Source organism: Lactuca saligna, chromosome 8 (assembly GCF_052625555.1).
Source record: "Lactuca saligna cultivar CGN05327 chromosome 8, ASM5262555v1, whole genome shotgun sequence".
Taxonomy (NCBI): domain Eukaryota; kingdom Viridiplantae; phylum Streptophyta; class Magnoliopsida; order Asterales; family Asteraceae; genus Lactuca; species Lactuca saligna.
The window spans coordinates 38,212,175-38,238,672 of record NC_136424.1 but is presented as its reverse complement, the minus strand read 5'-3'; the positions used below and the strand labels follow the sequence as shown (position 1 = coordinate 38,238,672).

General features: G+C 33.1%; 1 long non-coding RNA gene across 2 annotated transcripts; it reads left to right on the top strand.

Moving 5' to 3' along the window:
- Positions 1–5,299: 5,299 nt before the first annotated feature.
- Positions 5,300–7,153, top strand: LOC145011460 (uncharacterized). 2 transcript variants are annotated; one of them, XR_013664115.1, is made up of 4 exons: positions 5,301–5,999; positions 6,106–6,274; positions 6,396–6,690; positions 6,943–7,153. It is a non-coding gene; the product is annotated as an uncharacterized LOC145011460 (long non-coding RNA). The 2 variants fall into 2 exon arrangements; XR_013664114.1 differs by having other exon boundaries at positions 5,300–5,999; positions 6,106–6,690.
- The last annotated feature ends 19,345 nt before the right edge of the window (positions 7,154–26,498 follow it).

Below are 26,498 nucleotides of genomic sequence, written 5' to 3'. Positions count from 1 at the left end.
GTTCATCGAATTCTCTTAAACCACGACATTGATACTAACTTGTAACTTCCCATTTTTTACGAAAAAAATCATTTATAAATAAAATTAACACCTATTCATAAACGTATAATCAAAATAAAACATTTCCTTTATAAAACATAACCCAAAATCTGAGTAATAAAGAAAATCATTGTGAAATCTCAAATTATAAAACTACTAATGTGTGTGTATAGTTAATCGTTCTCATTTCCATGATCTGAACAAGTACATGAAAAAATTCAATTCATAACTGTAATCATAAAGCTTAGAGAGTTCCCCAAAATATCACATATAACACAGAATAACTATATATAACAGTAACAAGTATGTTTTAATAGAACATGTCTGTTTCAACCCAAAGGTATGTCTCAACCACACAAAGCATGTAAACATATAAGCAACATGCAAGAGCTTACTAGTCTAGATAAGCACATTATCATGTCATAGCAACTACGTCTTAAGTAATACGTATTGAGAAGACTCACCTTATAGAAAGCTAAAAATCACAACTACACACAAATAAATGCAAGGTCTGTCTCACGAACCACCTAGAAAATAATTAAAGTCAACCCTCAATTTATAACCAAAAACCCCAAACTTTTCTCAAAGGTCAAACTTACTCAAAAAGTCAAACTTATGGTTACAAGGTGCCCTGCACCCTCTACTGCCCCCACCCTTAGCGCATACTACATGGCAGAATAATAGGGACATAACACAACATAGGCATGCCTCATAATGAACCAAAAGCGCCCTTAGACCTAAAAAAGACACACCACGACTATCCAAATTCAACACTTATTTTTCATATTAATTCCTTTTATCCACACTTCCACTTCTGATATATGGATCTAAATGATGCCTTAATGGATAAAGTTTCCAACTTTCTTCATTAAAACAACCTAAACCAACTAGATCTAAAACCCTAGTTTCTAAAGACACCAAGAAGCTATTTTTCTTCATGTATAGAGTAAAGATAGCTCTTTCATGCACTTTCTACTCCAATTAAACATTATATTTGAATTAGAGGATAACTCAAAGATCACTAAGTTGTTGAACCTCCATTGTAACGCCCATAGATTTGGGCTAGTTAATTTAAAAACAATAAGCATTAAAATGACTTTTTAATGGAAGATTATTTAGAGTAAATAATCCTAACAAAATTATAGTAGATGTCACAAGGATTCCATATATATAAAGAATGCTAAAATCCGACTTATAACGAAAAATTTATGACTCGTCGAAGTTTTTGCGACAAAACCGGCACGACATCGCGTAACGTAAAAAGTGAATTTTTAATAAACTACTTTTTAGACTGAGAGATCTAAAAAAAGTTGTAGTATACATTAAACTGGGAGCGTGGATATAGAGAACGTTCAAATATGACTTCGTATGAGAAAGTTATGAGTTTTCTAATATTTAAAATAACAATGCGCACCACGGGAATCGAATTTTAGATCGATCGACTTTTACCAACACAACCTAAACGGAAATCAAATGTCTCATTAATAGGAGCTCAACGGTATAAAGACAGATGAAAACAGACTTCAGATAACAAAGTAATGAATTTTTAACGGACATTAACTTTCTAAGCCAGTTAAAATGTAACTTTAAAAATAAAGTCAAAATTAGCCGATAGAGTCTAAACGAAAGTCTGTTAAAATATAAATTTAGAAATAAAATCAAAATTATCCAATGGAGTCCAAACGAAAGTTGTAGATAACATCGCTACCTACGTGTGAATATAAAGGACATAAAAAACGGAGCTCGTATGCAAAAGTTACAGAATTTAGAAGATAATTAATGTTTGGGATTAACTAGCAAGTGACACGTGGCATCTGGGCCACACCTTCCTCCTCATGGCTTCGCACGATATGGCGACACATGGCCTGAGTACGCCCTGCTTATTGAGTACTCCCAGCATACCCTTGCGTACGTCCAATGTACGCTGGAGTTGGCAACCAATAAATATCACTCATTTTTCCCCATTTCTCCACACCAATATCATCCAATTCTCTCCCAAACAGCCCCAAACCCTCAAGTGTTTTCCCTAGCACCTCGTAGGTGTTAGTAGAGAGTTATACATATTCATCTACTTATGGGGGATGATGTCTAGGCTGTGATTTAGTGAGGTGTTTAAAGTGGGTTTTCCAAACAGTATACTTTGTGTACCAAGTGGAACTACCTCCAATATGTTTCTACCTAATTGTTCCTTACTTGATAGATCATGAAAGTAGACTTTTAGTTAATGATGAATCTAGGTTTCATCCAGGGAAAAAAAATTAATGTAAGTGAAGCGCTGACCGAATTATGAGACATCACTTTAACAAGTGAGTGCATAGTTACTTTCATCTTACACATAAATATGAAGTATTTAATATTAATACATGCTATATATGCTTATTATTTGTGTTCCAAATATTTATGCTAGATGAATGATTTATACCTATAAATATATTGGGTAAAGATAGGTAGATGAGTGATGAGAGATAGGTGATGATAGATATGCGATGATGAATAGGCCATGTGAGATAAGAGATGATTATGAGATGCTATAACCTTGACCTACGATGTTGCAATGTACTCATCTACCAACGTATAAATGGCGACCACAAACAAATGTAACCAAGTCATGTGGAAACATTGGCAGACTCATAACCTGTAAGTGATGAATTACGAGTTCAAGCAATGTAGTAACTATGTATTCATGCGACGATACTCTAACCCTTATTAGACACGTATTGGGTGAGTAATCCCTGAATATGTAATGTCTATGTGATGCAAGCGATGATCCTTAGGAGCAAATATATAAGGAAATGCGATGTTAGGCGATGAGAGGTAAACACGATGTTGGAGATGACCCTTAGTATAAATCCTTAGGGAAGATTAAATAAAGAAAATGGGGATGTGTAATCAGGTTAATTGTTTGACATGAAATATGTGAAGAAACAACTTAACTATATTATTTTTGGTTGAAAACTCTGTTTACTCACTAGGTTTCCTAACCTGATTCACTCAGTTTATTTGTATCATAGGTGTCGATACGAAGCTATATTACACCGAGAGATTAACGTAGATTTAACAATTAGTGTAAATGAATGTAATGTCGGTTTATGATTTTTTTTTGTATTGACGATGACATCCCAATGTTTTAATATAAACAAAATAAATTTCTTCGGAAATGTTTTGATAATATATTTATCATATTTTCTGTAAGCAAATTCCGCAATATTATTCTTTAAAAATTGATTCTCTGATTTTTAAGTAAACATAAATAAAATTTTTAAAATGACCATAAATTTGAGGATGTCACATCCATAAATCAATCTGTAAACGGACCAAATCTTCATAACTAAGGGCTAAGACACCAAATACTATTAGATCTAAAAAGGAAGCTCAACAATCTTTGTTAGTTACAAAGTTTCAGAAGTATATATATATATATATATATATATATATATATATATATATATATATATATATATATATATATATATATATATATATTTATATAAAAGGCAAAGATCTTCAAACTTCAAGCTCCCAAACACCACCTTTCTTGAAATTAAATAACTTATAAAATTAAAATAATTAAAAGCAATTTCAATTCATAGATGACCCTACTAATCATGCAAATAACTTTCCAATTGATTGTTTGAATTATGTTCTTCCTAAATTAATACTGAAAATCGTTAACAAGTTCTAAGATTTTTATTTTACTGAATTTTTAATCAAAATATGCATTTTTAATTTAAACATAATTTTTACTACCTTAAACCAAAAAAGCTCTTAATCAAGTTAGAAAGGTAGTATCAATTACAATTTCAAAATTCCCAATAATGTTTAACACTCCTCATAATTTCGAAAACGTAAAAACTTGATCAATTAGTTTATATTAGAATTAAATCTTATCACGAAACTAATCTAATATTCATTACTTATTACCACTTAATTATAACGATTATGAATTCTAATATTCAATTCACTAGAATGATCAAAGATCAAATCAAGTGACCAACAAAAATTGAATAAAAAAAATCAAACATTTAATTAAAGACGAAACTAATTAAAATAATTAGAAATTACAACAAAAAATCAAGCTTAATGATTACTTGGACAAAAAGTCGAGTCGATGTGAAATTGGAATCTAGGTTTTTTAGTCGGACATGGCTAAAACGAATTACAAGTGGTAAAAGTAAAGTCTAAAAGATAAATTTTACTAAAAAAAGTAATAGGTTGAATCATTTTCTTCGGATCTTTGACATTCAATCGGAGATCTTCTAAAACTAGCCAAAGTTTCGTTTGGAACAAGGTTAACTTGTCTAGAAAGCAAACAAATCCTATTTATAGGAGTAGGCTGCAGTAGATAAGAGATTGATGGACTTCACAATTGTGTTTTTGGGAAACACTATTGCATTTTAGAAAACATGCATCCCAAATAAGTGAAATGAAATACGTTTCAATTCTTGGTCTTAAAGTGGAATAATACGATTGTATTTTGTGAACCATGATTGTGTTTCTCATTTCCACGTTTGTCTTTTTAGATCGAGGCATGTCTTTAAGGGTTTTCAAGGAAAAATAGATTGTGTAAATGAAACACAATCATGTTTTTGAGAGTAGATCATGTTTTTGCTTCGAGGCTCCAAAATGAATAAAAATCTTTGTAAAAGTCTTCAGGAGCTTTACCCGATCATGTAAGTCGACGATCGTGTAACTCCAATATTGCATAGTATGGAGTTAATTGTCCAATTAAAATAGCTTCCAATAATTCCTTAGTATCAATAAACAATCTCCAGCTTAAGTTAAGCTCCGATGCTTCCTTAAATTCATCCTCAAAAATTGTCATATTCTCATCCTGATCTAATTTACCCTAGAATACCAAAAACGAGTAGTATGGACATTCTATATATATATATATATATATATATATATATATATATATATATATATATATATATATATATATATATATATATATATATATATATATATATATATATATATATATATATATATATATATATCTATACTACCTTATAATAGAAATCCAACTATTTCCATAAATAGATTCAATATAATAATAATATTTTTTTAAGACGTCCAAACCATTAAGCTGTTAGTACAAGTAATCATTAATAAAATAATATTAAATTTTAAGAGGTATAACCCTTATTACGCTATTTACAATGAGTTTATGCATAGAAAAATACCAAATCTTACGCGGTTAACATGAATTACGTACATATTGAATAGGCTTTGGCTTTCTTCTTCAAATTGAACTGGTCAAAGAAGAACCCGTCTTCCTCAGATTTTGCCAATTGAATCGGTCTATAGATAAACTTTATATATCATCTCTTATCTTAGTATCTATAGCCCTTCCTTGTAGAATAACCCTAGATGAGTCGCCATCTCTTCTCTCCTTGAACTCTCTCCCTCTCTATTAAATACTCTAAAATTCCTCCCATATTCGACGCAGTTACCCACCACACCTTGACCACTGAGACCATTACAGTCGCTGCTAAACACCTCTGCCTTTCTCTTCTCTTGCATATCTCCTTTAGAAACCCGAATATCGAACATCACAACACCATCAGTAAACTTTGTTGTCACATAACCTTCACTACCATCAAACAGGCCACCTTCATCATCATCGCACTTCATCTTACCACCGTTCACAACCCCCATCTCTCGACATCTAGCATATGCTACTGTTCTATTCTCTAATTATTTGATTTTGATCGATTGCACCGGTCAAGTCTAGAACGAATCTTTTTCTTCATATCTCTGCCCCATCCCCTTATATGACCAATTGACTGCAAAAAATTTCTTATCTGTGAGGTCGTAAGTGTTACGCATTTTACACACATACCTGGAGACCTAACCATCTACTACTCACAGCTGGTCGCACTCGACTCTCTAGAAACCTCAGACAACCATTTTCACAACAAGTGTCACAGTGGACCAGGATCCAACACGATTTCAAGGTTAGTGCTCTTTAAGCCATATGCACACACATATTCTCTTTTTGTGGTCATAGGTCTCCAACCATCTCTCTCTCTCTCTCTCTCTCTCTCTCTCTCTCTATTGCAGAACCAGGAGGCAAACACTATTAATTTACAAACGTTCTCTAACAATACAGGTTTTTGTTAGCAATTTTAAAGTGTTCTTTTCAGTCATTTATCACATAATCGTCAATGTTTACTCTCAATTTCCGGTGTTTCCTCTCCATTTCAGGTTCTGATGTTTGTCTACATTTTGGGTAATCATTTGTATATTAAATATTCTTGTATAAGTGTATCTAGAGTAAAGCTTTCTTGTTTAAGTGGTACTAAGGGTATTTGTGTCCTTTTGACATTTCTCAACTATCTGTATCAATTCAGGTATATCTTCAACTATCTGTACTGATATGGACTCCAGTTAATGAAGGAAATATCTTATTACTCTATCATTTTACTGTAGTTGTTGAATCCTTATCCATTTAATTAATGTTTGTTTTCAAGAAAAATAACAATTTTTGTTATGAATTGGGTGAAAATCACAGAAATCGAACTGTTATCATGACCTCACCACCATCGTCTACCATCTTTGTCTTCTCCCCTATCTTTGTATTCACACTCTAATTAAACCCCAACGTTGAAGCCTTCACTAACCATCTCCATCTTCACCACTATCCAGGTAAATAGTTCTATCAAATTCTCTGTTCCATGTTTTTTTTTAGTTTTACTTAATTGTCATATAATGATTTTACTCTGTGTTTCATGGATATATCGATTCTTACACTCACCTATGTTGTTTAAGATTATTTAGAGCTATTCATAAATGCCAGATTATTTGATGAGATCAGCACACACTATTTCCAACCAGTTTTAGGGTTAGTTGTTTATTTTATTCACAATTTATGAGCTTGTTTTACATTATTTTTTGCAGGAGTATATTGCCTAACACCCAATGTGCAGAATATTGGTTCAAGTTAATTCAATATATTTCAAAACTTGACTATGATTATTGTGTTTAATTCATCTTGGTTTTGTTTTTGGATTGTAAGAATTTTATTATTTTTTTAAGTTGTTTTAGTTTATCTGATTTATAGGTTTTGGATAATTTTTTCATTTGATGTCCACTCTCTCATTTTTTCGAAGCACGACCTGTTACTTCATCTCTTCAACAGTTCAACTGATTGTGATTCTCACGATTAAAAGAAAGAGTGATTTTATTCTAGAGAATTATCTCCCCTTACAAGCTCAAGTTAAGTTTTTTTTAACCCAAATTGCACATTTGGTATTATCAATATTCTTAATATTTGAATGCAATTGCAGATTAGCTAATACCGTACTTCCATTTTATCTTATTCTTTGCATTGAAAACAACTAAATACAAGGAATAGCATCGTACTTTCATTTATATGCGAAACTCTAAGCTTTCTTCCCCAATTCGCATTTTCATTCAAATTCTTCGCATCTTGCATCCATCCGTCTTTGAGTTCATTCGCATTTCATCGCATTAACTGAGAAATTAATCAGTTGTCTCATATTCGCATTTCAGTTGTTTGAGAAACCCAGATACGAACCCAAATGCGACACCCACTAATTTCAAATGCGAACCAACCAAAAATCATCAACCACGTACTTGTGTCACCAAATGCGAACTGAATATCACCATTAAATTCTCCTCGCATTCTATAGATGCGAACACAATCCAGATCTCCGACTCCAAGCTTGCGATATCAAAATCAATTAACCTCAAAAATATCGTGAACTTCTTATGCGAACTGTTTTGACCCACAAAACCAAATGCGAACTCAATTGATGTCATATGCGAACTGATTTCATAGATGCGAACTCAATTGATTTCATATGCGAATCCACATCCATCGATATGAAACCAATACCAGTTACAAGTAATTAGTAGCAACCATCGATCCTCTAATTTTCAATTACTCAGCCTTCGCTTTTCATACAACCCGTCGACCCTGAAAAATCGATAAACACCAAATGTCTCATTTTTAGATCGATTTTCTGATTAAATGTCATATTTGAAGAATGATCGATTTTCTGATTAAATGACCCCATTTTGCGAAGTTGGACCACTTATATTATTTCTTGAAAAGATCAGGTGCCAAATGCGAAACTCTAAGCTTTCTTCCCCAATTCGCATTTATACATTAAAAACTTCGCATTTTCATTCAAATTCTTCGCATCTTGCATCCATCCGTCTTTGAGTTCATTCGCATTTCATCGCATTAACTGAGAAATTAATCAGTTGTCTCATATTCGCATTTCAGTTGTTTGAGAAACCCAGATACGAACCCAAATGCGAAACCCACTAATTTCAAATGCGAACCAACCAAAAATCATCAACCACGTACTTGTGTCACCAAATGCGAACTGAATATCACCATTAAATTCTCCTCGCATTCTATAGATGCGAACACATCCAGATCTCCGACTCCAAGCTTGCGATATCAAAATCAATTAACCTCAAACAAATCGTGAACTTCTTATGCGAACTGTTTTGACCCACAAAACCAAATGCGAACTCAATTGATGTCATATGCGAACTGATTTCATAGATGCGAACACAATTGATTTCATATGCGAATCCACATCCATCGATATGAAACCAATACCAGTTACAAGTAATTAGTAGCAACCATCGATCCTCTAATTTTCAATTACTCAGCCTTCGCTTTTCATACAACCCGTCGACCCTGAAAAATCGATAAACACCAAATGTCTCATTTTTAGATCGATTTTCTGATTAAATGTCATATTTGAAGAATGATCGATTTTCTGATTAAATGACCCCATTTTGCGAAGTTGGACCACTTATATTATTTCTTGAAAAGATCAGGTGCCAAATGCGAAACTCTAAGCTTTCTTCCCCAATTCGCATTTATACATTAAAAACTTCGCATTTTCATTCAAATTCTTCGCATCTTGCATCCATCCGTCTTTGAGTTCATTCGCATTTCATCGCATTAACTGAGAAATTAATCAGTTGTCTCATATTCGCATTTCAGTTGTTTGAGAAACCCAGATACGAACCCAAATGCGAAACCCACTGATTTCAAATGCGAACCAACCAAAAATCATCAACCACGTACTTGTGTCACCAAATGCGAACTGAATATCACCATTAAATTCTCCTCGCATTCTATAGATGCGAACACATCCAGATCTCCGACTCCAAGCTTGCGATATCAAAATCAATTAACCTCAAACAAATCGTGAACTTCTTATGCGAACTGTTTTGACCCACAAAACCAAATGCGAACTCAATTGATGTCATATGCGAACTGATTTCATAGATGCGAACACAATTGATTTCATATGCGAATCCACATCCATCGATATGAAACCAATACCAGTTACAAGTAATTAGTAGCAACCATCGATCCTCTAATTTTCAATTACTCAGCCTTCGCTTTTCATACAACCCGTCGACCCTGAAAAATCGATAAACACCAAATGTCTCATTTTTAGATCGATTTTCTGATTAAATGTCATATTTGAAGAATGATCGATTTTCTGATTAAATGACCCCATTTTGCGAAGTTGGACCACTTATATTATTTCTTGAAAAGATCAGGTGCCAAATGCGAAACTCTAAGCTTTCTTCCCCAATTCGCATTTATACATTAAAAACTTCGCATTTTCATTCAAATTCTTCGCATCTTGCATCCATCCGTCTTTGAGTTCATTCGCATTTCATCGCATTAACTGAGAAATTAATCAGTTGTCTCATATTCGCATTTCAGTTGTTTGAGAAACCCAGATACGAACCCAAATGCGAAACCCACTGATTTCAAATGCGAACCAACCAAAAATCATCAACCACGTACTTGTGTCACCAAATGCGAACTGAATATCACCATTAAATTCTCCTCGCATTCTATAGATGCGAACACATCCAGATCTCCGACTCCAAGCTTGCGATATCAAAATCAATTAACCTCAAACAAATCGTGAACTTCTTATGCGAACTGTTTTGACCCACAAAACCAAATGCGAACTCAATTGATGTCATATGCGAACTGATTTCATAGATGCGAACACAATTGATTTCATATGCGAATCCACATCCATCGATATGAAACCAATACCAGTTACAAGTAATTAGTAGCAACCATCGATCCTCTAATTTTCAATTACTCAGCCTTCGCTTTTCATACAACCCGTCGACCCTGAAAAATCGATAAACACCAAATGTCTCATTTTTAGATCGATTTTCTGATTAAATGTCATATTTGAAGAATGATCGATTTTCTGATTAAATGACCCCATTTTGCGAAGTTGGACCACTTATATTATTTCTTGAAAAGATCAGGTGCCAAATGCGAAACTCTAAGCTTTCTTCCCCAATTCGCATTTATACATTAAAAACTTCGCATTTTCATTCAAATTCTTCGCATCTTGCATCCATCCGTCTTTGAGTTCATTCGCATTTCATCGCATTAACTGAGAAATTAATCAGTTGTCTCATATTCGCATTTCAGTTGTTTGAGAAACCCAGATACGAACCCAAATGCGAAACCCACTGATTTCAAATGCGAACCAACCAAAAATCATCAACCACGTACTTGTGTCACCAAATGCGAACTGAATATCACCATTAAATTCTCCTCGCATTCTATAGATGCGAACACAATCCAGATCTCCGACTCCAAGCTTGCGATATCAAAATCAATTAACCTCAAACAAATCGTGAACTTCTTATGCGAACTGTTTTGACCCACAAAACCAAATGCGAACTCAATTGATGTCATATGCGAACTGATTTCATAGATGCGAACACAATTGATTTCATATGCGAATCCACATCCATCGATATGAAACCAATACCAGTTACAAGTAATTAGTAGCAACCATCGATCCTCTAATTTTCAATTACTCAGCCTTCGCTTTTCATACAACCCGTCGACCCTGAAAAATCGATAAACACCAAATGTCTCATTTTTAGATCGATTTTCTGATTAAATGTCATATTTGAAGAATGATCGATTTTCTGATTAAATGACCCCATTTTGCGAAGTTGGACCACTTATATTATTTCTTGAAAAGATCAGGTGCCAAATGCGAAACTCTAAGCTTTCTTCCCCAATTCGCATTTATACATTAAAAACTTCGCATTTTCATTCAAATTCTTCGCATCTTGCATCCATCCGTCTTTGAGTTCATTCGCATTTCATCGCATTAACTGAGAAATTAATCAGTTGTCTCATATTCGCATTTCAGTTGTTTGAGAAACCCAGATACGAACCCAAATGCGAAACCCACTAATTTCAAATGCGAACCAACCAAAAATCATCAACCACGTACTTGTGTCACCAAATGCGAACTGAATATCACCATTAAATTCTCCTCGCATTCTATAGATGCGAACACAATCCAGATCTCCGACTCCAAGCTTGCGAAATCAAAATCAATTAACCTCAAACAAATCGTGAACTTCTTATGCGAACTGTTTTGACCCACAAAACCAAATGCGAACTCAATTGATGTCATATGCGAACTGATTTCATAGATGCGAACACAATTGATTTCATATGCGAATCCACATCCATCGATATGAAACCAATACCAGTTACACGAAGTATTGCACGATTAATATTTTGTGTCGTCTTGATTGGTTGCTTTTTATTGGTTATTTGATGCATGATGTAACAAATAACACCATAGTTTGATTATATTGTCTTCAAGATGTACTTTTTTTTAACATAACAATTTTGTAATGGAAACATATCACCGAAAGAACTCACGTGCCCCGCCGCTTTGCGCGGGTAGACGGCTAGTATATATATATATATATATATATATATATATATATATATATATATATATATATATATATAAAATAGGAAATATGTATTTTATCAAAATATGAGGGAAAATACTAGATAATGATAACACATCAATAATGAAAATATGGTAAAAGACGCGCGCGTGCGCGCGCGCGCACACACACACACACACACACACATATATATATATATATATATATATATATATATATATATATATATATCATTATTATATAAAAAAACCCTTTTATTCTAATGCCTTCTACATCAAATTCACCCATTTCCAACTACGCCACGTACACTAAATTCTAATCGACGCAACGTGCGACAACCTCCACGCACAACGTCTCTTCTTCTCTTCTCTTCAACATTTCACCTTCTCTACAGTGAAAGATCCAATGACTTGGTGATTCTGGTTCCCTCCAATAACAAGTTTGTCTTCCTTCCTAACAAGAACATCGATGACATCTGGAGTACATTTGGTCGGGTTTGATGTGCATCCATGGGTATCGCTTTTTTAAAGATGTCGTCTTCCTTCAAATCAGATATACACCGCTTCAATTTTTACTTGCATGTATATGCCAAGAAACACAAATACGCTCTGCATTTACTTTGCCCAGAGTTTGATCGGTTAGTGATTCATACATCTTCCTCCTCCTGCATCGGCATCCTTCGAAACCTAATCGTCCATTGCTAATCCCCTCTTCTCTTTTCCTCTCCTCTTCCGTATCCCGACATCTTATATTCAGAAATCGATTGACGGTTTCCTGTTTATAGTAAAAATGTCAGAGATAAATAGGTTGATGTTGTTCAGATATAGACAAAGCACCCCTTTTTTATTTTGCACAGAGAAATTAATATTTCGGGAATTGTGGAGTTGTTGAAGTTTCATGATGGAATTGGGAGACCCTTTAGGTGTTTTAACGACTTGTGTCTTTAACACCATTCTTCAATCTTTTTGGAGATTGGCAAAGGTTAATCATCTCCTTATTAACGCCATCATTTCCCTCATAGTTTATAATTTCCTTTTGATTTCAAGAGGTTATTAACCTTTCTTTTAACAATTTCCCCTGTGTTCGAATCATTTGGTGTCCTGATTACATGCTTTTGTCGTTTGCCACTGGTCCTTCCCCTCTTATATTTTGAGAATTTTGTTAAAATTTGTAACTTAATTTCAGATTATTTAGGGTTTTATTGTGTGGGTTTAATTAAATTTCATTAGTCCTTTCTATTGCATCAAGTTCCTAATTACCTATGTCTATCAGGTAAAACCGAATTCCATCTCTAAATGATATATGCTCTACTTTCTCTGATAAATTTTTTTACGTCTCATGAAAAACTCTTACTATCTTTATATGGGTGATTATTATCTCTATGTTACATAAAAATTCCTACTAATATGGTATCTTGTTCTTTTCTTTATCTTATTAGCAATTACCAAGTTAGTAGTTCATGATACTTGAAGATGCTTTTGTGTATCGCTTATTAGATGGTAGTGGTTGTTTAATTGAAGTCTTAAAAAAATAAAAAAGCAACCTGGCATGGGATTCCTGTAAGTAACGTAGTCTGGATTGAATTTTTTTTAAAGTAAATTACTTGGATGGTTTTCATGATTGTTATCAGTCAACCCAAATAGCAAGGTTGGCTTTGGTTGGAAGGATTAAGTTAATCATATTCTTTAAACCCGGGTGTTTTGATGCTAAATACTTTCACTTTAGAATCTAGATTTTGTTTTATTTACTGGCTTGTTATTTAAAATTTGTTTATAGTTTTTGTGTTTTCTTTTTGTCATATATTACAACATTTTCCTGATTTTCAAATGGAAAAAGCAAAGAATGCTAGTTTGTTTCAAGAAATATAATAAGCATTTCCTATTGACTTTCAAAACTGATTGAATGTGGAAACTTAGTGGTATTGAATTGTCACTAATATCACGATTATATAAATTAACAAATATTCTATTTCTACGTCAATTCAAAAAGCATTTAGTTACTCATATTTTGTAATAACACCGTTACATGTATTTGAGTTGGGACATGTTATTTTTTCTTAAGTGCTTAATTGATGTATTGTATGGATAAATGATGATTGTCATGAGAAATTCTATACAAATGAAGACCGTTTCTTTTTCTGGACATATTGAACCACTAAATCAGATAAATAACCATTTTATCCTTTTTGTCTAAAATAAGTGTAAATGATGCAGGCTAAATGAGATTGCTAATATTTTTTCCAATTGTAATATTAATGCTAGCATGAAGATTTAGAATCAGATTTAGTTTCTTTATAGGCCTGGACATGATACACATTTCCAAATATATTAACCTTGATGATACAACAATCAACACTTAACTTGTTTTGTATAACAGTATAACAATCGAGCAAATATTTTTCTATAAAAATGCCATAATTAGTGGGTTTTTCTGTAAAAATTCCATAACTCGTGTTCCAAATGAGAGAGCAAAAGTTGACTTTAGATGGCAAAGGAGAATACTCAAATTTGAAATTGGACATAGATTTTGAGTATTTGTAGACAAAGTTGCAACAATTATAGTGAACTGATAGCAAAAGACTTTGAATTAAGAGGTTTTTATGTTTATTTTCTACGTGCGCTACATAAGTACCGGTAAGTAAGTATAGCTTCTCTTATGTGAATGAAGGAATTATGAAAAAAAAAATGAATTTTGGATGCTTTACTTATGGGATACTCGATTTGAAACCTGTACTCGACAAAATGAAAGTATAAAATCCCTTGAATAAAAAAAGATTAAAAAAAAATTAATGACTTTGAATCCAAAGGCATAAAACTATCAAAGTAAGACAAAACTTTACTAATTCTAACATTATAAATTTAAACTCAATTTGTCATTTACACACTAATATTAACCGCCATATAATTTATTGTTGTGTATTTTTCCTAAAAGGAATTCACCACTTAACTAGAAAGAACTACAACTTAAAGATAAAAGATCAACAAATCAACCTATTATCAATGGACTATATGTGTTAATGGAAAAAAATCAAGAATTTTAAAAACAAGAGTAAACTTGAATTTAGTACCATCTAAAGCACTACAAGAGTGAACAACTAAATAAGTAGTTTACACTTGCATAAAAGTATAATAAAGTTAATTTTTTTAATCATATTTTTTTTTGTTGATTGATCCTAAGCAACTCTTGTTTTGCAAGTAATGTCAAACTAACAAGTGACATGTATGACATTGGGTTAACTGATAATTTCAGCCCTTCTCTTTTCCATGAATTAGATGTCACGTTGAGTTTTTTTCATTGATTAGGGCTAAAATACCTTAGTTGTCAAGATGAGTTTTTTTTTCATCGATTATTGTTAAAATACCTTTAATATTGCTCTGGTAACTTTTGATGCCTTTTATTTTTTAATCGTTAAAGCTAATTTTTGATATTATTTTGTTTTTTTTTAAAGGGACATACAGGAACAACATATGTGCATTTCATATCAAAAATTCATAAGGTGATAAACAAAGCTAAATTACAATAATACCCTATGTTATAATGTTTGTAACACTCGAGCCGATACAGTTTCATTCTTGTTATTCAATATTTATTAAGATTTTTTTCCGTAGTTGATATATATATATATATATATATATATATATATATATATATATATATATATATATATATATATATAATTAAATGATAGGTAAAGAAATTATTCACATGAACTATAGAATAAATAATAATTTTATGTTATCTCAAGATGGTGAACTCCAACACTTGCAAGCAACTGTGGAAAATGTGTGTTTTCTGGTTTGGTTTTCTTTCTGTTAGTTGTACGTACGGATGGTTTTGTTATAGATAAAGTGTCAACATGTTTGCGCTTATTCTTTGTGTCCGTTATTTAAGACTTTATTGTAAATTGTATTTCAAATCGACTACATGTCATTTAACTTTAGACTTCTTGATAATTCAGGGTGTTTGTGGTTATCGTTGTGTTGTATAATTTTTTGTTGCAGATAGAATTACTGAAACCTCAGGCATTATACATTGGAAATCTACCCATTTATAGCATTATACTTTCACTTTTTTGGTTATTAGTACAATATACTTTAGATAATGATAAAAGAAATACCCAAATTACCCTCCATGGGTCGTGCTTAGCACGGGCCTCAAACTTTTCTAGTATATATATATATATATATATATATATATATATATATATATATATATATATATATATATATATATATATATATATATATATATGAAACGATTCAAATAGAAACACTTTAGAAAACAACTATTTCAACGTATTAAAATGTGAATGTTGCTTAAATAGGTTAACATGGCATTTTTTGTTACGCCTCTTTAGGTAAGAAACGACAAAATCTTCATTTTCACAGTTTAATATATCCATTAAAATTCCCATTCATTGTTAAAGACTCTCATTCAATGTAACACCCCCTTAGGGAAAGCATTACAATATTGTCTGCTTTGGGCCACCCGATGTGAAAACATCCAAATGTTACTTTATCTAGTTGCTCTCATTTGAGCATGTTTAACACTTTAACTACAGTGTTATTATGGAATCGAATACCCTCACCGCTTTAAAATGAATTGTGATAGGGAACATACGCAAATCCCTTATAAGGTGATGCTTACTTATCTGTCACACCCCCGAACTTGACGGCGGAAACGTCCGAAGGCTCGTGTGACTAACAATTGAATTATCATCACAATGAATATACATGAAACATAACACATTCATTACTAACATTACATATTACAACCGACATTGTTCACATCAAGTACATTGTTAAAGATTACATAGATTCAAAGTATTGATAGTACAATAGGCGATGTTACACAAAATAAATTCATACACACTTGAAAATCTTTCTGCTTAACGATTACCTGAGAATACAAGTTATTTTGAAAACGGTCAACAAATATAATGTTGGTGAGTTCATAAGTATGTTTGAATAAAAGTCCTTGTATCTTTCGTAAAAACCCAAAAAATCCGATATTTTATGTAAAATATTTGAAAATGATGTGAAAATCAAGTATAAATGCATGTGTGAGTTTCATAGCAGTAACATATATGATTGCAGTTTAAATTTCCTAGTATTATAAGTAAGTTATAAATAAACAATGGTATTCCCGTAGAAAATCCGATATTTTCTGATTTATAATAATGTTGAGGTTCTTGTATCATTAATTAAGTTGTTTAGTATTGACACAATCAAAGGGTTAATCTCCGAAATGTTGAATTGGTATTGGATCTCTATATGAGCCGTTATAAACATGCATGATAATGACTAGGTTGCTTGTCTTGATGTTTTCCAAATGTTGGTATTTGCTAAAGGTTTTGTCATCCTAGACTGGCCTAGTCTAGTTGTAGCGAACAACTAAGGTGTGGGGGTCACCCCATATAGATCTATACACAAACTCCCGCTCTCCCTCCAAGAAACTCTGGTTATAACTAAAGGATATGACTGTACACTCAGAGGTGCCAACCGACAAGTCTCACTAGAGTCTCAACCTTTCATGTTTGTTATGTTTTTCACCCTGATTAATGTTTACGTGAATGTTGTGTGTTTTCAAACCCAAATATATGTATAAAAGTATACGAAGTTAGATAATTATGTAAAGGTATAGCTACGGTCTACTAACATGTGAATTTCGGTCCAAACCTAATTAGCATGTAAATGGACCGCAAAGGTCCAATAGCATGTAAGAGGGTAATTTAGGCCAAATAGGCATGTAAGTGGACCACCAAGGCCCAACAAACATGTGACCCATAGATCAGACCCAAATTAACATGTAAATGGGTCGCAAGGCTCAATAAACATGTCATGGAAAATATTGGGCAAAATATACACTTGAATGGACCCTTAAGGCCCATTGGCCACGCAATGCGAATATTAGGCCCAATAAAAATCGTTATCTATGTATTTTGTCCACTCGTTATTATTTCGTTGTTTGCTTTAGCTCGATGTTTACCGAAAACTCATCTTTTGGTAAAAACGACGTTCTTGGCCAATATGTCTCAAATTTTCAATTAAGGCCCAAAGGTTTGTAAAACTAACACTTTAGTCCATAATTTATAAAGATTTGTAATTTCACGCCCAAATGTTTAGAAATTGATGGATCTAGTCCAACAAATTATATTTTGACATTTATGGCCCAAAGTTTTGCAGAAAACTACATTTTCAGCTGCTTATTTGTAAAATTGACACTTTCAGCCCAATTTTGATAAAAGTTACATTTTTTTGTTTTATTTACATTTATGACTCAAACTTTGGTCAAATAACATATTTAAATCCCAAAACTTTCATTTTTTCGCAAATTTGGGCCCAAAATCATGAAGCCCAAATATTAAGCCCATTAAGCTAAAATTTTCATTTTTGGCCCTTTGGAAAGCATGTTTATCCTAAAAATCCCTTTTTATAAAAGTAGGACCTGTTTAATCCTTTAAAAACCGAAATTGTCACTTTTTGCCCTTATGTTTTGTTTTCTTGACAATTTTGACCCTTAACAAGGTTTTTGCTTTAATTTTTTATATCTTAAACATATAAACACTTTTAACTTGATAATATGATGTATAAGGTGTCTTATTTCATAGATCTTTACTCAATGTTACCTAAGATGTCAAGATTTGTTAAGATCTAACACATTTTTACAAAATAAACTAAGAAATCACACAAGGCATGCATATAACACATAGATCTACACAATTTACTTTTATTCTCCTGCAAAAATCATGTAAAAACCGAAAACAAGGGGGTATGAACTCAAATTTGCTTGATGTTTCAGTTTTTGAAGAAGAGATGAAGAGATTGTTTTTTGGTCCTAGCAAGCTTTCTTGGGTGGATCTCGAACTTAGGAGGTTTATAGGAGTGTGATCATGGAATAAATCTATGTAAGAAGTTCTTAATGTTAAATTGAAAGGATATGTTTGTGTGTGATAATAACTTACCAATGATAGTGATTGTTGCGAAAAATCCTCTTGGAAACACCCTAAATCTTAAAATTTTGATGAATGAAGGAGGAGCTGTTCTTGAGAGCTTGAGAGAATTCGAAGGAAATTTGAAGATGTGTGTGTGTTTACCTTCGACCGACAGTAGAAGAAGAGGGGAAGGAGAAGGGTGTGCATGGATATATGGGACTTGTCTAGATGTATGTGATGTATTAGGCTTAATTATCCTTTAAACAAAAGTTATGTGTCATGGTTTGAATTAATTAGCCATTTCTCTTTTCTTTTTTTACTCATGGGCTGAGAATTAAATTAAGAAGGAGAAGATGAATAATTTTGGCCCAGTCTTGATCCTTACTCGAGATCATGAGGTTCATGGAGAAGTTTTCGGCCCATTGGGCCTTTACGGAAGTTCACGGCCCAAAATGGCAGAAAAGAATGGATTTATGGCTTACTACGGTTAATTGGATTAGCTATGGCCTAATAAGGTCTATTAGGGTTAGAATGAATCATTCTAGGCCTAAATGGTCCAAAATGTTATAGATTTGTGAATTGGGTTCATTTAGAATCCAAATAGGGTTTCTAAGCCCAAAATAGTTGAATTGAAAGCTCATTGGTCCATTAGGACCAATAAGGAAATCCTAGTCTAATAATGAACTTCAACTGGGTATGTTATGGTTTCCAATCCTTAATTGACTATATGAAGTGTTTTGTATAGGGTTTTGATCTTTACTTGGTGTTATTAAATGAACATAGTGCATGATGTCAAGTTAAGGTTACAAATATTATCATAGATGAGGTTTACATGATCACATAATTTCCTAACTAAAAATGCCAGTTGTGACACTATCTTTCCCTGTCGAACTTGGATCATACATATTGTAACGCCCGTAGATCAGGACTAGTCAATTTGGAGACATTAAGCGTCAAAAATTACTTTTTGATGGAAGATTATTTTGAAGGCATAATCCTAAATAAGTTGTAGTATATGTTACAAGGATTCCGTACATATAAAGAACACCAAAATCCGAGTTATAACGAAGAAGTTATGACCTGTCGAAGTTTCGTGACAGAATCGGCACGACACAGCGGGACGTAAATAGTGAATTTACGTTAGAGCAATATTTAGCCTTAGCGATCCAAACGAATGTAATAAAGTTCATTAAACCGTGAGCGTGCATAAAAAGACCGTCCAAATCTGACTTAGTATGAGAAAGTTATGTTTTTTCTAAGTTTCAGCTTAGTAGTATGCAGCCCGAATACTCGATTTGAGTTCGAGCGGTTTTTAGCCGAAACAATCTAAATGATAATCGAAGATCTCGAAAATTGTAGTGAAACGATAAAAGGATTGGCGAAAACAGACATCGGATGAAGAAGTTATGAATTTATAACGGAGTTTTCCTATCCCGACCTACTAAGATAATATAATAAAAATAAAATCAAAATTAGCCGACGGAGTCTTAACAAAAGTTGTATATCGTAGTCTCACCTACGTGGGGATATAAAGAACGTCGAAAACGGAGTTCGTATGAGGAAGATATGAGTTTCTGAATTTATTAAATAATTAAACTATTTAATTTAAATAAAAATTCGGATATTATACAAATGGGGGGAGTCACCGAGCTTATCCAGGTTACGCCCAGCGTACCTAAGATTACGCCCAGAGTAATCGAAGATTCCAACCCCTATAAAAGGAAGTTGAGGGCAGCCGAGTTCTATTGCTCCACTCTTCCTTCCTCTCGCGTTTTTACCTTGTTTTTCGTGCAAGAAATATCCCGAAGCCCCGGTATCATTCCCGAGCCCCGAAGCAAGTCTCAAAGCCCCGAAGATCCCGAGAAGTGCGATTCCCGAGCTGAATCTCTGCCCACGAGAAGCCAATTTTTGTGAAGATCTTCCATATCTTCCGAAGAATACTACTTCTACAAGCCGTAGTGCTGTCCGATCATCTTCTATTCAAGTGAGTTTGTGGTTACTTTCTAACACATAAATATGAAGTATTTGTTATGAAATACGTGCTATGTGTTTATATATTGTTGTTTATTTGAGATGTGTGTGGAATGGATGTTTTATATAGTTTTTATATGAGTTAAAGTGTATATGTATTTTATATCTACAAATATGTTGGGTAGAACATGGGTAGATGAGATAGTTGGTGTGTGATAAAAGGATGAGTATGGATTAGACCAAGAGGTTAGTTTTAGATCCAGAAGTATGGATCAGGTAAAGAGATAAAACTTGTTATTAGTCTGGGGGTATAGATTAAGACTAAGTTAATCGTCCCTAGTCCGGGAGTATGAATTGGGCACAGTTATTGATCCGGGAGTATGGATCGGATCAAGATTAAGGTATAGTTAATTGTCCGTATTCCAGGAGTATGGATTAGGTACAATTATTGATCCGGGAGTATTGATCAGATCAGGAGGTTAGTTTTAGATCCGTGAGTATGGATCAGGGGAAAAGGTTAGTTTTAGATCTGTGAGTATGGATCAGGTGACAAGGTTAGTTTTAGATCCGTGAGTATGGATCGGGTGAAGATTATAGTTTTAGATCCATGAGTAGGGATCAGGTAAAGAGGAAAATTTTAGATACGAGAGTTTAGATCGTGTCGTTCTGAGGATCGATGGGGTGGGATAAGAGTTGCCTTTATATGGTTAAATTGTACAAGTTTGGATGTTCTATATTTATAAATATATGATATAACATTGTGAGATGAAAACCCTATATGCTCACCAGACTCCCAAGCCTGTCCCACTCAGTTTTCTTTGCATCATAGGTATCGATATGAAGACATATTTCACAGAGAGATTTAAAGGAGATATAAATCATTAATATAATTGAATGTAAGTTCTGTATATACTTATATGTATGTATCGGAACATGACATCCCAAGGTTTTATTATTAAATAAAAATACATTCTCTTTGAGAATTGTTTTGATAAGTTATTATCATATCTTGTTTTGGGAACAAATTCCGCAACTTTTTTCTTTAAACGATTACTGTGATTTTAAAAACAAACATAAACAAATCAATCTTTTCTAGCCGTGAAATTGAGGATATCACATACATTTCCCCCATTCACCCCTCAATACAAGGTTTGATGTCTTCATTAAACACATAGACTTGTGCCCACTCTTTAATACCATTTGTAACTTCCCTAAGGGTGTGTACCATAATATTTTCTGTTTTAGGCATCCCAACACAAAACTCCCTAATCCATATGATAGCGAGACAGTTTCGAGCTATAATTGATGTGAAATGACATGACAATCATATCAATATGGTTCATCCGCTCATCGAAAGCAAATTTTTTTGTAGTCTACATCGCCTTTCAGTTCACTAGTACACATACCTTTATTAGTTACAAAAAAAAAATGACCAGAAATATTTACTCATGTTTTTTTCATTGAAAACATAACCTATTTTCAAGAATTTTTAAACTAATAGTTATATTTAGTTTATGTGACTATATTATATGGAAAACTATAGCTAAGGAGAAAACAAATTAAGTATATGGTACCGATTTTTATAGTTGTGTCATTTGGTAACTGTAACTAGGCCTGTCAAATCGGGTCATCGTGTCGTGTTTTTGTCTGACACGACACGACACGACAATGTTTTTTGTAACACGAACACGACACGACACGATGTCGTGTTTTTTTTCACTAACACGAAAACGAACCAATTAAAAAACGACAACACGACACGACACGAAAAAGATAATATTACATAACTATTATTTTATTTAATTCATATTTAATCATATATAACACGATAAAAACGACAAACACGAAAACACGACAAATACATGCTTAATCGTGTCAATTTCGTGTGGATTTGTAAACACGAACACGACACGACACGACATCGTGTTTTTTAAACTTGACACGAACACGACACGAAAACGAATTCGAATTTTGATTTCGTCCCGATTTCGTTTCGTTTCGTGTATTTTTGTCGTGTCGTGCCATAAATTGACACCCCTAACTGTAACCATAAAATAGTTATAGTCACATGATTTTTCTTTTATGATGAGTATTATTTATTTTTAGACACGCCTAACAAATTAAAAGTGACCGTAAAATAATTTTAGTATTTTTTTTCTTTTTTATTATTGGCTATTGTTTACTTTATAGACATTCATGAAAAATTAAAATCTTACCGCAACATTTTACTTTTATTATGACAATTGCTACTTTTAGACATGAATAAAATTTCTCCTGTAACGTCTAGTCACAATGTTTTCGTTTACCATGACTATTTTTCCAGGGGAACACATAATAAATTAATATGTGACCATAAAATACTTATGTTGATAACTTTTTATTTTATTTTATCTTTGACATTTTTTTATATTTAGACATTAATAAGCAATTAAACAATAACAATAAAATACACATATTTATATGTTCTTTCTTCAATCAAAACTAACTGCTATTTACCGTATAGACACGTAAGAAATTAAAGCATGACCTATAAGAAATGAAACTATAACCATTATATATATATATATATATATATATATATATATATATATATATATATATATATATATATATATATATATATATATATATATATATATATATATATATATATATATAATCACACTTACTAAATTTTAAACATGCTTAATAAATTCAATCGTGACCATGAATTTTTATATAGTAACATGCTATTTTGTTTATCATGACTATTGTCTACTTTTAGATACACTTACAACCCATAGAAATTAATATACACATTGTTATTAATATCCAATCTATGTTTTCTATGTATAAATATTTAATAAAATTATGATTTCGTACAATACAATATAAATTTAAATAAAGTGTAAAAACACAATCAATTATGAAAATGACTGTTAGATGCTCTTGTGCCATACTTGACTTTTCTTGTGCCATCTATATTCATGTTGTGCCAAGATATCGCAAGATGGACCACATTGGTCTTTCATAAGCCAAGTATGCTATGAAGTCCAATATGATGCTCAAGATGGAATAATGTTCTAGAAGATGATGAACGTTGGAATATGATTGGTTGTCACCATTCATGGACCAATGAGCTAATAGGCATGGCCCATTAGGGTTTTAGGTTTGATTCCTCAAGTATAAATAGGCTCACACCTCCATCATTGTAAATTGATAGATTTCCGTGAGAGATCAAAGTGAAGTACAATTTTGAGTTCTTGTAATATTTCCATAAAGTTAATAAAATGCTCTCTCTCGTTCGCTTGTCGACATAGGTCACTTTGACCGAACCAGTTTAAAAATCGCCTTCTTTTGATTTACATTTTCTCTAAATTTTGTGAGTTCACCAAAATTTGTTTTTTAATATTTGATTAAAGCTCTTAACTTGTTTTTTTGTCACTCAACAAAGTGGCACTAAAGATATGGCTAAAGATAGTAGAGTTAAGATCGACAAGTTCAACGAAAAAGATTTCGGTTTCTGGAAGATGCATATTGAATATTACCTCTACCAAAAGAATTTACATGAACCGTTGTCAGAAGATAAGTTGTTACTTATGAAGCAGGAGGATTGGGAGTTGTTAGATCATTAGGAACTTGATGTCGTGCGTTTATCATTGGCAAAAAAAACATTGCTTATAAAATTGTGAATGAGAAGACAACTTATTGGTTGATTAAAGCGCTATCTAAGATGTACGAAAAACCTTCAGCGGCGAATGAGGTTCACTTGATTCGGAAATTGGTAAATCTAAAGATGAAGGAAGGTAATTCAATGACTGATCATGTCAATGAATTTAATTCAATCTTGTCAAGGTTGACATCAGTTGAAATTAAGTTTGAAGATATAGTCCAAGCACTACTACTATTCTCATCATTAACCAAAATTTGATATGGAATAGTGACAGTAGTCAGCAGCTCAGCTGGAGGTGCCAAGCTTACATTCGAGGCCATAAGCGACTTAATACTTGGTGAGTATGTGTGCAGATGATGTGTTGGAGAATCCTATAATAGTCTTCTTAGTATTGAGGAAATAGGAAGTAAGTCCAACAGGGGTATTGGGGGTAGAGGAAGATCAAAGTCGAGGAAGAGAGGTGTTTCAAAAATAGGAAGGACATCGCCTGTTAGAACAACAAATAAAAGGGCCACTTCAAGAATCAATGTCCAAAGCCTCTTGCAAAAAAGGAAAGAATGAGATGAACATTGCATCAGAATCTGAAGGAGATGCTCTTATCTATGCAGTTGAAAAATCAATTGAATGTTGGATCATGGATTCTGGTGTGCCATTCCATGCTAGTCATTCCAAAGATGTAATGCAAAATTTTATGAAGTACCAAGGGAAGGTCAGATTGGCAGATAACAAGAGCCTTGACATTACAGGTGTTAAGGATGTGGTCCTAAAGATTACTTTGGGAACGAAGTGGACTTTGAATAATGTCAAGTTCATTCCATACTTGAAACGAATGTTGATATTAGTAGGGCAACTTGATGATGAAGGTTACCGTGTCACTTTTGGTGATCACTAATGGAACATGAAAAAGGGAAACATGGTGGTTTCTAGAGGTCAGAAGCACTTTACATGGTGGAAGATTCTAAGGATGAGGCACATGTTGTTGAAGAAGTTGGGGCATCCACTCTATGGCACCAAAGACATGGACATATCAGTGAAAAAGGAATGCAAATTATCGCCTCTAGGGGAAGAATTCCAAATTTGAAGAGTGTGATAGTAGATTTCTATGATTCATGTGCTCTTGGAAAATAGAAGACAATTACTATCGCGAAGATAGGACATCCAACCACAACAGGGAAGTTGAAGCTTGTTCATTAAGATGTCTATGGTCCCACTTCAGTTGCTTCACTGGGAGGATCCCGATATTATGTTACTTTTATCGATGACTACACTAGGAAAGTTTGGGTCTATTTCTTGAAGCAGAATTCTGAAGTTTTTAGTGCTTTCAAGAAATGGAAAGCGATTGTGGAAAATGAAACCAACTAAAAAATCAAGTGTTTCAGATCCGATAATGGGTGAAAATACAATAACAAAGAATTCGTTGATTTCTATGCTAAACATAGAATCAGGATGCATAAGACCATTCTAAAAACACCTCAACAGAATGGAGTAGCTGAGAGGATGAATAGAACATTTAATGAAGGTCTTCAGTTGTAAAGTCGCGAGTTTTACTACACGCGGTTTTTCCTAAGATGTTTTGGGCAGATGCGGTCAACACAGTTGCTTACCTAATCAATAAAGGACCCTCAGTTCCCATATGGTTCAACATTCGAGAAGAAGAATCGCAAAGTTGCGAGCTTTCATTCAAACACATGAAGGTATTCAGTTGTATCTCGTATGTAAAAGTCAAAGACTCTGAGAGAGACAAGGTAGAGGAAAGGTCAAGGAAGTGTACCTTTATAGTCTATGGGTTAGAGGACATAGGCTACCTCTTCTAGGATAATGAGCACAAAAAGGTTATCATAAGTCGAGATGTAGTGTTTAATGAGAACTCACTATACAAGTATGAACTTGCTAGGGGCTCAAGTAGTAACGAATAACCAGAAAAAAATGAACAAGTTGAGTTAGAAGAAACTTCAGAAGATGACATTATAAAACTGATCAGTACTCCATAGATAGGTGAATGTTCAGGAAATAATGGGAGCTTTGATGAAAGTGGAGCTAGTAGGAGCATAGATGATACTAGTTTAGAGAATGAAGGTGTAGAAACTGAAACTCCTACCGTCTATAGATCCACTAGAGTATAAAGGCCTCCAG